Raw genomic sequence first — 12,176 nt, forward strand, 5'->3', positions numbered from 1 at the left:
ATTTGTAGGGATATTAAGCCCAAAAGTCCATTATACATTTGTACATTGGGCCTATGGCCCAAACTGAGGATTAGGACTAGCCTGAGGAGAAAGAATCTCCATCGTTAGAAACCGTGTTAACTAATAAAAAAGTTGGTTTTGGTCATAGAAGTTCAGCAAGATAAGCCGAGGATAAATGTCTCATTGGAAGAGAACTTCCTAGAAAGTTTTGTCGGTACGAATAGACATTATGGAGACGTTAGACCGAGAGAAAGCTTCAGATATCTTAGGAAAAAAACTATTATCACTGCATTTAATGTTCTGCACCTACTTTCTTGGCTGCATTAATGTAGAGAAGACCTCTGAATAGTACAAAGTTGGCTACCTCAAGGCCTACACAACCAGAGAGGGTGCCTGATGGGACAAGCACTCAAGTGGTAATGCAGGTGATCAACAAGTATAAGATCAAGATGCTCTAGAAAGAGATATATAAGGAGAGAGGTCCTTCATAGAAGGGGGATCGAAAATCAGAAGGAAAAACATTATAGCATTTAGGAATCAAACTTGTAATCAAATTTGAGGATAATAAACAAGAATAGTTCACCTCGAATCTTGCCGAGGACTGTTTTTTCTTCATTATAATCCTACTTCTTTTCATTCTCCTACTTGAATCTATTCCAATGTTTGTTTGATAAACTATAGCCCAATTTTTCAACCCATTCTCTATAAATTTATTGTTTTGAGCTTCTTGGGCTTAAGTCCTTTCACGTAGTGGATTCACTGCACAAATCAGGTCCTCACAATATCCATTTTCACACACTTCATCATTCATCACCACCCATTATTGCCTCACCTTATCAATTTATCCCCATCTTTCACCAGTTCACAATCTTCAATACCAATGGAAACCATTATCCAATTTTAATTTAGCCAAACAATTATATGGTCTATGATATTTATGACAAAGTTCAGTTCAATTCATATTCTCTATTTGTAGTCAAAATTAATTATATTGAAGTCATAAATATCGAGCCTTCTCCATAATTGTTGAAGTTATAAGCGTTTAAAAATCCAATCCATAATCCATATTTTTTCACATCATTGTTTTAATTTACATTTCTTAATTGAGTTTAAATTCTATAAATGTTTTTTTTTTTAATTAGAAATAAACACACACACAAGGGAGAGGAAAATGAGTTTTAACACAAATTCTATAAATGTTCTTCATACAACCTCATATATTTATTTACTCCATTAGAATATTGTCATAACATATTTTCTTTAAATAGTAGAGTATATAATACAATATACAACACAATCATATATCCCTATTAATAATTACCATAATTATCAAAATCTTTATTAAGAAAAAAAAAAGTAAAAAACAAAGAGGAGATCATATTTTGTTGAACTTTTTTTTTTTTTTTTTGAACTTCCTTTGTTAAATAAGACAATATTCTATTTCATGATTAAGATTAAAAAAGTATGGTGCATAAAAGAAAGTGTGTCTGGTAAAATTCTTCCTCCCTTGTAAAGTAATTTCTTAAAAAATTATTTTTAAAAGGCAATTGGGGGTAAGGGTTACATTGAATTAATTTCAAAATTTCCAAAACTAAATAAATATATACATGCAAATTCAAATGATAGTCCAATGGTAATGTCATATTTTGTGGTGCTCTATATCTATTGTTTGAATCCCACCACTTTCCCAAATTATTGACCTATCTCAAAATTAAACATATTTCTTGATAGTTCAGAGTCAAAATTAAACCCATAAACCAAAATCATAGTTTATCTTTTCATTTTTTAATAATAGTAGTAGACTGTCTGGCTGCCACCAAGATTAATGCTATTTAAATTATGGCCTGCATCAACTCAACACACCTTGGAATTTTTATTTTATTTTTCGTTTTTCTATGCACTCATGTTGGAGGTTGATTCCCAACTAACCTTACCTTGGGCAAGCTACAAATAAATTGTTAAAGAAAAAAGAAAAAAAGAAAAAAGAAAACAACATATGAGATTTTATATATATATATATATATTATGAGAAGGCTAATTATAATATTTTACTTATCCAGTAATGAATATGATGATTTTATGTGTTTGTATAAGCCTAGCATTGGGTAGCATTCAATAGGCCATGTATCTAGGGGAGGAATAAGATTTATGGCTAACATATAAAAAAATTCCTTTTTTTTTTGAGAAACAACATATAAAAATTCTCATTCTTCGGTCAAGGCGGGACATTTTATTTATTTATTTTTAATTCTACAACTGCACTTTTATTCAATTTATATTCTTAAAAAAGATGATACATTATTCTCAAAAACTTAAATTATTAGAAAATAATGAATTTAATTATTTAATTTATCACTAATCAATTGCCCCAAAACTTAAGCAAACTTAAGCAATAAAGAAAGGATAGAATCATTAAATTTAACAAAAACAGACGAGAAAATTCCATACAAAGTTACAAACACAGTTCATTTCCATGTTTTTACAAGTAGCAGCCCGACCAATTGTCATAGCTTTTCAACCTCTACCTTTTCTTTGATCAATAATTTTTTTTTTGGTCAATAATTGATTCCCTTTGATGAATTTCTGTCTCCTTAGGTGAGTCCATGTCATCATTCTCTCTCTATTTTTTTTTCAATGGATTCTTTTTATTTTTAATTAATATCTGTGCCACATTTTTTTGCAGCCAGTATCTTCCATGTAGTTAGTATCTATATCATTATTACAGTTTTTTTTATTTTTATTTTTATATATAAATTATTTTTTTTCATAATTTCATTTCACATGCTCACATGTCAGGCCCAATATTTCTTTATCTTAAATTGTAGTTTTCCCCCCTAGCATTATACTTTTCATTCATATAAGACTCGAGAGATTTGAGAACAACATGGTTCTCAACATAAAAAATATTAGACAACAACATTTATTGTCATTTACTCTTGTACATGTACTACAAAGATTCTGACCATTTCTTCCCATAAAAAATCAAGAGTAGATGTAAATAAGCGTTGGAAAATCCATAATCCATATTTTTTCATATTATGTTTTAGTTTACATTTTTTAACTGAGTTTAAATTCTATAAAGGTTCTTTATAAAACCTCTGCTCATATATTTATCTCCTCCATTAGAATATTGTCACATCATATTTTCTTTAAATAGTAGAATATATAATACAAGATATTATAACACAATCAAATATCCCTATTAATAACTACCATAATTATCAAATTGTTTATTTAGATTAAAAAACAAAGAAGAGATCATATTTTGTGGAATTTTTTTGTTAAATAAGACAATATTCTATTTCATGATTATGATTAAAAAAAGTATGGTACATAAAAAGGAAGTGTGTATGGTAAAATTCTTCCTCATTTGTAAAGTAATTTCATAAAACTTTTTTTCTTTTGAAAAGGCAGGGGGGGGGGGGGGGGGGGGGAAGGATTNGGGGGGGGGGGGGGGGGTAAGGATTACATTGAATGAATTTCAAAATTTCCAAAACTAAATAAATGTATTCATGGAATTCAAGTGATAGTCCATTGGTAATGTAGGGACCAAAAGAACTTGCGGCCCAGGCCCTCTAAGAATTGTGGTTGGGTTGGTCCAACCGTGACCCTAAACAATAAATTTATAAGAGAGGGAAACAAAAACCAAAGGGAAACTCCGCCCGAGGAGAAAAATAAGGAAGAAAATGCCGATCTTATAATTGGGATGAACCACTTTCTCAAAACTAATTGGCCTGAGGAGATCACATTTACATAAGAATTATTACTATTCACTCTTCTCTATCTAGATCCTCTGAGTATTCTTGTTTCTTTCTTTGTCCTTAGATATTTTCGTTTAGATCCCCTTTTTCTGTAAGCCCCTCTTTTTTATATACTTCTCCTTTCTTTATATCTCAACCATCCATCCCTACTTAACTAACTTTCTCTCATGACACTTGTCTCTTTCTACCTCTGAAGAAGATGGTGGAAGGAGTTTGCTTAGCTGTGTGACTTACATTGTTCAGGTCACTTCCTCATCAATGCAACTGATAAAACTATTGCCCACATTTAATGCGGAGGCGACAAGTAACTCTAAACTAGAAATTTTCCCTATGACTACTGATCTCTCTCTTTAGATTCTCATTCCCACTTGGAATGCCTCAGAGTACTTTGACTCATCCCTTCCTCTCCTCGGGTGACCTTCCTCTTCGGGCCGTGGCCCATGGCATTCCCACACCAATGTTCAACTCTCCAACTTCCTCCTCTGGCACCAATAGGTAATATAAGGGTTACATTGAATTAATTTCAAAATTCCCAAAACTAAATAAATATATTCATGGAATTCAAGTGATATTCCATTGGTAAATTGGTAAAGCATTTTTTGTGGTGCTCCATATCTATTGTTCAAACCTTCTTTTCCCATTATTGACCTATCTCAAAAAAAATAAACATATCTATTGATAGTTCAAAACTAAAATTAAACCCATAAACCAAAATCATGGTTTATCCTTTCATTTTTAAATAGTAGCAGTCTAGCAGGCTATCACTAAGATTAATGCTACTTAAGTTATGGCATGCATCAACTTAACACACTTTGAAAAAAATTTTCTTCTATAAACTCATGTTGGAGGTTGATTCCCATCTTACCCTGGGCAAGCTACAATCAAGGACGGACCTAGGATTTTAAGTTAAGGGGGGCTTGAGTATAAGCGAATTTTTTTTTTTTTTGGTTACTAAGTAGTTGATTTTTCCATGATCTACAAATCAAATAAGAATTACATATATTATCTCTCACAAAAAGACTAATTGTATTAGTTATAAATTTAATATTTTTTAATTTATATATTTATAGGTTTTCAATTATAAATTTAGCTAATTTAAAATTGTTAGTTATAGTGTGTGTTTGGGAAGTGTGTTTTGCGCTTCCAGACCACGTTTGCGATTTTTTTTTTTTTTCCTCTCTCTTTTTTTTTTTTTTTTTTTTCCAGCCGAAAAGTTTTACTTTCTCGTGAATAGCACATAATGTGGGAAGCGCATTTTGCACTTCCAATGCATTTTTTTTTTTTTTTTTTTTTTCAGTCGAAAAGTTTGACTTTTTCCGTGATTATGCATTGTTCACGGACCCACAAATTCATTTTTTAGTTACTTTTTCATTAAAAATGAGACGATACTATTCACACATTTAAAAATTATTTTACTATAGTGTTTTTCAATTTTTAGTTTTCAACTACATCTTTTTATCTTTAGCATTGATGATTGAACCATTTTGTATTTGGTTTAACTTTTACTTTTAATTCATATAAGACACGAAATGACGAAATGAAAGACAATGCATTAAAACAACATTTTTTTTGTCATTACTCATCATGTACTAATCACCAATTCTGACCATTTATTCATAACTTTGATCTTGTTCCACACATCAAAAATCAAAACGCAAAATACTTGCTAAGTTTGGTGATCTGAGGAAAAATCCATCTTATTGATGTGCAATGCTTGTCTCATAGTGACCAACCTTATTCAGATGCTTGGGAGTCGACTAAATGAATAATAATAGCATAGAAAGTAATATTTTTATATTCAAGATGTTTGATTGATATATTGAGTATTGACCACCGTGCGATTGTCAAAAAAATAGCATAGTGGACAATACTCAATATATCAATCAAACATCATGAATAGAAAATACATTAATTTCTGAACTTAAAAGTTAAAACACTTTTGGGATTACTATATTAATTGCAGCAACAGAAATTGACTACATTTTGTTTTAGAACCTTAATTGAGCCACAATAACGAACAAAAAATCACAGTAAATCATATAAATCCCCTTTAGTTTAGTCATAGTGCACGACGTCTAAACTAAACTTTAGTTTAGTCATAAAGTTTAGTTTGAGATCACACGTGTGATCTCAAACTAAACTTTATGCTTTATTATTTTTTTAAATTTAAATAATGAACCCTCCCCCTCCAAAAAAAAACCTTCACGTGAATCTCGAGTAATTATATTAATATTGTGAGAGTATGATAGTTTCATACTCCATCCTCTTACATAATAATAAGTTCTATTAATTAAATTAATAGTAAAAAATAATATTCATGTGAAAGGGATTAGGGAGTACAATATTATTACCCTCGAGAGCAATGTTTAATTTTCTTTGAATTACATATTGCAATTTGGCACTAAAGAATTCTAATTGATAAACGGAATTTAATAAGCATGTGAATATTTATTATTTTGTTGATATAAGTTTCATGTGCAATTTACTTTATTTTTTGTTGCTTTTAGTTAACAAGAGGACTCTTTAAGGAGACAAATTGAAACAATTTAAAAAATTTAGGTTTTAATTGAAACTTTTTAAAATCTAAGATTTAATTTAGAACTCCTTTTAAACTACGTAGGAAAAAAAGAAGAAGTAATTTGCCTCATTTTTATCCAACAAATTTAAACCTAGGCGTGCAGCAGCCATATGTGCACAACTGCTAGCTGGAATCTGTATTCTTCTTTGTCTTCTATTGAAAAACAAAATCATATCTTCAAACAGATGCTCATGAATTCTCTATCCAAATAATGTGTGAGGAGCCGTGTGGACCTTTTTTTTCTTAAAAAAAATAAAGAAGAAAAGTGCCGTGTTAAAATGTTTAACAGAGAAAAAGTATATAATAAACATGGCCTTACCAGTTAGAACATGTATAAGAACAGTAAAGAGATTGACATAAAAAGGTTGAAAATGACAGTATTTGTCTTTTTCCACTCTTGAAAAGCTTTTCCAAAGGGGAAAAATGATCTCATGCAATACATCACGATACAAAGTCCTAATGGAATCAAAACTAAAATTTTCAGGAGTCTGACTATGTTTTTAGCTTCATCTTGTTCTTTCAAAGTTTGCATATACAGGAGACTTTTTACTTTTTTTCAATGATTGTTTTTTTTTAAAAAAAAAAAGTAGATAGTAGAGGAAAGAGAGGTCGATGATGTTTTAACTTTGAATGACAAACATTGAACACAGTAAAAAAAAATGTTATTAATATTAAGCTATTATTTAAATAAGGTGAAGAATCAATCATACAAACATTTAAATACCGAGAGAAAATGATGTAGTGTATATATACACTCCCTTAGTCTCTACCGCCCATGTGGTCCATAAACGCAACGAGAGTCTGAACCATTAAAAAATGGAAGAGAGAAAAAAAAAATAATAATAGTAGTGAATTTTAGGGACAGAAGGGTACCGCTGTGATTGAGATGTGCACGAACGTAAGCATGGGTTCAAACTTCAAAAACAGTCAAATCACTCACCTGATCCAAGAGCTTTGCGATTGAGGGATTCAGATTTTCTTCACATCTCGAAAGAAATGGACCATGTTCATTTCATGGGGTTGGTCCAAACTATTTAGTAACTGTTTGGTAGAGCATTTTAAATATATTATTTTAAATATATGTTTTTAGTTTTTAAACAACATTACACGTATTTTTAATTTTAAAAACAGTCAAATGACTCACATGGTCCAAGAGCTTTGCGATTGAGGAATTCAGATTTTCTTCACATCTCGAAAGAAATGGACCATGTTCATTTCATGGAGTTGGTTCAAACTATTTAGTGGCTGTTTGGTGGAGCATTTTAAATATATTATTTTAAATATATGTTTTTAGTTTTTAAACAACATTACACGTATTTTTATACATTTTTTCATCCACATGTTTTTCAAAAAAATATAAATAACATTACTCAAAATTTTCTACTAAAACAGACCCTTAAAGTCTGTTAGTTATAAACATTCTCGCTTATTTTATTTATGTATAACTTTTTAAAAACTTACTATTTTAAATGTGGGGGGAAAAAGCCCAAAGTTACTTAATGGGCCCGGAACCCCCTGTTAAGAACTATTGTATTTTCGAGAAGCAATAGGTGGTTGGGGTGGCCCATCTAAAGTAGGAAACCCAGAAGCAGAGGGGGAGTGTCGTCCGAAGAGGTCACCACTAGTCCGAAGACGTCTTGCTCCTCGGCTACGAAAAGCCTTGATCAAACGAACGTGTGGAGGGTCCGACTAATCTGCCTAACAATCCCAACGGTAATGATAGGTCCTGGGTGGATCCGGAGATGATCAGAATTAAAAAATATCTAAAAGAAAAGGTGCTACCATCGCATTTAATGCTCAGCAGCAGCTTTTCTGGCAGCATTTATGTGGAGAAGACCACTGAACAGTGTAACCTCAGCTACTGCCACTCACAAAGAACTAAAGTAGACACATGACGTGGCATGCACTTGAGTAGATGCGTGGATGAAGAACAGGTGGACGATGGAGATGATAGGAAGGGATGCTATATAAAGAAGAAGGATCCCTGATAATGAGGGACCGGAAAAGAGAGGGAGAAAGATGGAGAAAAGAGAAAGAGAAAGAGAGAGAGAGAGAAAAGCTTGACTGTAGCTCTGAATGTTGTAATCACTGTTCACTCAATAAAACACCTCTTCGGACATTCATTCATGGAGTTATCTGAGTTTTAGTTCATGTTATTATCACTGCACGTAACCTAGCCAACTGTTCTGTGCTTCATAACCAGCCCAACTCTTTTGCCCACTCTCTACAAATTCATTGTGCTGGGTTCGTTGAGCCTTTAACCCATATCCTTTGGGTTTGGGCTACATAAACAGACCCTACATTAAATATAGGCGTAAATGCACTTTAGTCCATACATTTTTTTTCTTTTCATTTTAATCCCTACATTTTAATTTTACCACTTTTAGTCCCTAAATCAATTATCGCGTTCCATTTTGGTCATTTTCGGTAGTGGGCTACCAGAATTTTCTTAAGTGGCAGACTGAACTATTAAAATAATAATAAAAATTATTTTACTATTAAAAATGCCACGTCAGCTATAAATTAAAAAAAATTATTTATTAATTTTAACTAAATAAAAAAAAATTAAAAACAAATCATTTAATTTAGTTCAGATCAACGAAGAACAAACAATCACATGCAAGCAAAACCCACCATTGATTTCCATTTGCAATGCCAACACACAATCTGATCACAACCGATTTTCCAAAACACAATAATTTAGCTAAACAAAAAGCTGAGATACCTCAAAAGTCCATCTGGGTCAGAAGGAAACCAAGTCTCCCTCAAAGCCAAGCGACGATCGGAGGATCCAAACCTGGTGTGAATACCAATGAACCCAAGTAGCTTAGGCCACTCCACCAAGCCCCCACCATTGTCACCTTTTGAGTAGAAAGCTCGGAAAGTGTCTTCGGATCTGCCACATTGGAGGTTGGGTGAAGTGAGAGAGATCGTAGATCTGGTTTGCTTACCCAAACGAAAATCTCTAAAGATCTCTTACTCAGACCAAAATCTCCCTCTCTCTTTCATCTTTCTAAAGCTCTAAAGGTCTAAAGTCTCTCTCTTAGATCGTGGATTTGGAAAAATCTCTAAAGCTCTCTCTCGGTTCAATGGTTGTGAAGTGGTGGTTGGTTCGGCGGTCGGTGGGGTGGATCATTGGATGGGTTTGACGTTGGTGTGGGTTGCAGTGGCTTGATGGACTGATTGGTGACAGTGGAAGGGCCGAGGTCGGTGGTGGTTTGGATTTGGGTTTAAAGTGTATTTACCTCCAATCTCTCACAGATTAGTAGGTCTCTATTAGATTGGTGGGTTTAAAATTTATGGGTTTGTTTACAGATTTCTTGAATTTGGGTTTGAAATTTATGGGTTTGTTTATGGGTTTGATTTTTGTATGGAGGGTTTGATTTTTCGCGATGTTCTGGGTTTGCTAGAGATTGAGGGTTGGGTTTGGGTTTGTGTTCTTTGTGTTTTGAATCTTTAAAGGTCTTTGTATTTTGTAGATCTATGCCCTTTGATTTTATGTGTTCCATGTTGGCATGCTCTTGATTTTTTTAATTTCCTCAGCAACCAAAATTTGAGGAAGAACATGAACATGTTTTTCATAATGACTGGTGAAGAGGAAAAATTATATACTTGACGGCTTATATGACGGATCCACTTAGATCACCCTTACCGGAAGGATCCCATGCGGACGGGCTCCACACCGACGGGTCAAACACCCACGCAGTGTCCAAATCAATTATCTTCAAGGAGCCTTAGCTAACTCTTGCGGCCCACGCTTGGACATCCCAAAATCCTAGTATAACTGGAATTCTAAAGCAAAGAGGATTCTAGAAGATACGCGCATTAATAGAGATCTCCTCCAAAAGGAAAAGTCTTGTTCACCACGTTTGAGATTGTTAAAGGAGACTCCTATAAGGAAAAGACTTCTGCCTCAAGGAAGAAAGGTCAATCTACAACCACTATAAAAGCCCCAATACCCTCACAAATCTAAGTACGCATAATCGATACTCTCTAGCACTCTGGAGTTGTAAAAGATTCTAACTTGACTTTCGGAGGGTATTTGGCCGGCACCACACCGGTGCTCTTTGCAGGTTTTCTCTTTTGCTGTGCAGGTGACTTTTTGAGCGTGTGAGCAACATGTGATTCATTGGTGATTTTTTCGGCATCATCAATTGGGAAGAACATGAACATGTTCTTCATGATAATGTAAAGATTTTTTTTTTTTAAATTTAACTAATTTAATTTCTTTTTTAAACGATTTGTTTTTAATTTTTTTTATTAAGTTAAAATTAATAAATAATTTTTTTTAATTTATAAGCTGACGTGGCATTTTTAATATTAAAATATTTTTTTATTATTATTTTAATAGTTCCGTTTGCTACCTAAGCAAATTCCAGAGCCCACCATCGGAAAGGAGTAAAATGGAACGCGATAATTGATTTAGAGACTAAAAGTGGTAAAATTAAAATATATGGACTAAAATGAAAAAAAGTTAAAATATAAGGACTAAAAGTACATTTACGCCGTAAATATATCGTAACTGACTTTTAATGAAAAGAAATTAACAAAAAGTTAAACAAGTTAGTGTCAAACAGATTTCAAATAATCCCGAGCTTAAGGTTGAATTCAGAATGATCAAAGAAAATGGTTTAGTCGCTTTTCTTGAGCCATCAGGATGGAAATGGAAGTGATATAATGTTTAACGACTATATGTAATATCACTCTTATTACAAACGCGATACACATTTTTTTTTTGATGAACAAACATGATCCATATATATGGCTATATGAGTCTAACATTGCATGTGACATACCTAAGTATTTGCCCCCGTCTGAGAAAAAAAGAAAAGGAAAAAAGGACACCCATTATTATGAAACAGATTTGACACCATAAAAAAAGAAGGGAAAAAATTTTCCTCACTTTTTTTTGTGTATGCATCATTACTCTTCTTAAATAACATTTATTCATAATTTTGATCTTGTCCTACCCATTCTTCCTCATTTTATTTTTTATCCTTTTCTCATGGTAATTATAATGTTATGAACATAATTTTTTCATAATAAATTTCACAAATTAGAAAATAGTTTATTTTTTAGTTTATACAAGATAAAAATTTTATTCTAACATAATCTAAATGTATATGTGTGTGAAGCTATTTCCTAGAGACTTGAACCCTGACTCTTATTACTCCAAAAGTATTTATACTTATAAAGTAACTATTGTACCAAGAGTATGCGATAATAAAAATAGTTAATTATGAATGATTGACGCAACCAACATTCATGGTCCCATCACAATGTTTAAATTTATTGTGAAAGAGTATTGTTGCATTAATGAATGATAATTCAATTAGTGGGTCCTATATTTTACACAAAATAATAAAGAAAAAATTATTTATTGTCCTTGTATGGTGCTAAACCCCCCAAAAGCCTCCACTGTCTTCTTTTCTTTTAAAATTTATATTTTATATTTTTTTAAACTCCTCTATTTTATAACTCTTTTACTGTATTAACCGTATTAAATTAGGAGTTTGTTTGGTAAGAGATTTTTAGTGATGTTATTATTATTTTATAAAATATGTATAATTAAAAAATGTGTAGAATTATATGTAATGTTGTTTAAACATTGAAAACTGTTATTTAAAAAAAAAAACAACCTATATATATTTTTTATAAATCCAAATTTTAAATACTTAGAATGATAAAAGTAAGTAATGTTGCCTTCAGTATATCTTTTAAAAGCAATTGTAGTATGACATGTATACAACTTTGCAAGTATATTGCTATAATCTTAAAAATTTTAGATTGATTTATTTTAATAAATTAAATTAGATGTCTAAATTTTATGTATTTAG

This window comes from Quercus suber, unplaced genomic scaffold (assembly GCF_002906115.3).
Source record: "Quercus suber isolate HL8 unplaced genomic scaffold, Cork oak 2.0 scaffold_571, whole genome shotgun sequence".
In the NCBI taxonomy this organism is placed as follows: Eukaryota; Viridiplantae; Streptophyta; class Magnoliopsida; order Fagales; family Fagaceae; genus Quercus; species Quercus suber.